Consider the following 2,443-nt stretch of genomic DNA (forward strand, 5'->3'; position numbering starts at 1 on the left):
TACCCGTGTACGGTCGATGGTGTCGTATTTTAACAGTACGCGAAATACCTGATGTATTCATCCCAATCATCTTTGTCACTAGATATGTATGAACGTACATATTCACTAAACGTTCTGTGACACCGCCCTACAGTGCCCAAAGTTTGATGATGGTATGGTGTTGAGAATTTCTGCTCAATTTTTAGCAGTTTGCATAGTTCTTCGAATAAGCTACTTTTGTATTCGGTTTCCATGTCTGTTAGGATTGTTTTCATGCAACCATAAGTCAGAATGAAGTGCTCGAATACAGCTTTAGCAACTGTTATCGCATGTTTGCTCGGGACTGGGATTGCTACCAAATATTTGGTGAGATCGCATGTAATGGTAACTGCATAGTCGTTTCTATTTATCGAATTCGGTAATGGTTCGACCTTATCGATCTGTACTATATCAATAGCCTTCGGAGGTGTCTCCGTTATTGTCATTGGTTCTTTTATATCCTTATAAACCTTAATCCTTTTTGGCGTGGATGCAGTTATTTACGTATTTCTTTATGTCACCTCGCATATTTTTCCAGCTATAGTTTTGCTTGATTTTCTTTATCATGCGATTTATTCGTGGGTAGCCACCACTAACAGGATCGTTATGATATTTATGCAGAATTTCTTAAATTTTCCCGGGATTAGTCACTTACAATAACTTACAATACTACTACAATATTTACATGCAATACTTACACACTAAGAATAACTACATTCTATTTCTATATACCAAGTCAGCAAAATATTCTTATTACCTAACTATGTAATAATATTTGGGAAGTCACATTGGCAAACCGACGCTGGCGATCAGTCATGCTGATCGGTACGTGAGCTGGTCAGTTTGACGCATACGGTTAAACAACTGTAAACCGATACGGCTTCCCGCTGGGTTCAATATAACTTATCTATGCCGCTATGACTATGCCGCTATGAGTTATTTGCATGTGGTCGAAAGTGAAATTTATTTGGTTGTGCATTACAAGCTAGACTCATTCTGGCATTTGCATAAATACAAATACAAATACCTTGTATTGTGGTAATGCCACAGTACCCGAAACGCCAGGTATCATACCAGAACTGGAAAAACTGGTAAATAACTTCACGTGGGCATGCCGCAGGCACTAGATAATGCCTGTCCCAAGAGAATTCAAAGAGGTAAAATGAAGCCACCATGGTGGAATTCACAAATCGAAAACCTTCGCAGGTTAAGTAGGACCACTTTCAATTCAGATAAAGCCTCTGGCGATGAGCAGCATTGGGAAGTATACAAAGAACATCTTAGAAATTATAAGTTTGAGCTAAGGAAAGCCAAAGGATCCTCTTGGCGAGATTTCTGTAGCAGCAATAAAACAGTGTCTGAAGGGAGTAGACTCAGGAAGGTACTTTACAGATCGGCTAATACGGCCCCAGGAAGCTTGCAAAGGCCTGATGGTTCGTGGACCGAAACTGGGGAGGCAACCCTGGATCTACTGCTGAATGCACACTTTCCAGGTACGGACGGAGTTACACTTATACAAATGCAGCAATCACTGGAATGCAGCACTAGCTGTGTTTAGGCCACAGGCCTAAATATATCACCCCCCCCCCCCCCCCTCGTAATATAACTTTCTTTGGTTATTTTCTTTCGTTACTACCACCCACATATTCTTGTGATCACTATACACACAGGCATGTGTGAGTGGTAGTACGTATGTATCCTAGATTTTTACCGCTGTGAGCCCGCGGTACGGCAACTTTGTTGCCGGGAAACCCAACGAAGGAGCTGTATCGTGGGTTCATCGGCTCATGTAGCAAAGAGTCTCGTCCTCTTTTAATCCAGCAGCCAGCAAAGGAACACGTAATCACAAGTTCACGTAAGTTGTCAATTTCCAAAAATATACTTAGTAATTTCCTAAAATATATTTAATATTTTAACCTTTCACAACATTTGTTAAAAAACTTCCTTAACACTTGTTGTATTTATATACATTGAATAAAAAAACACTGTGAATTCTTTTTATTAACACGAAACTTTTTTGGTGTTTTTTATTTTCTTCCTTTTTTTCGCCTTAACCATTCTTTAACAAATACGTGGGTGCGCGCCGTTGCCACCACGCATTTGTCCATGGTCCTGCGTCGCCGAAAATAAGAGAACCAGATATTTACAATACAGTCCACTCCACTCCTTTAGAGAACATCGAAGAAGCAGTAAAATCGTGATATAATCAAAGCGAAACTTCAGCATTAAGTCAAGGAAAACAGTGGTGATAAAGTCAAGAAGCCCGCAATTATTATTCACACAGGAATACATTGTTATCAGCAATTTGCACACAACAACTCTCTTGGTGATACCAGCAAGTTCATATTGGAAACGACAACATCAAAAAATTTGAATCAGTACTCCGGATAATCAATATAACGAAGGTACGTGGTTTTATAAACAT

This window comes from Eurosta solidaginis, chromosome X, assembly GCF_040869045.1.
Source record: "Eurosta solidaginis isolate ZX-2024a chromosome X, ASM4086904v1, whole genome shotgun sequence".
Classification (NCBI taxonomy): domain Eukaryota; kingdom Metazoa; phylum Arthropoda; class Insecta; order Diptera; family Tephritidae; genus Eurosta; species Eurosta solidaginis.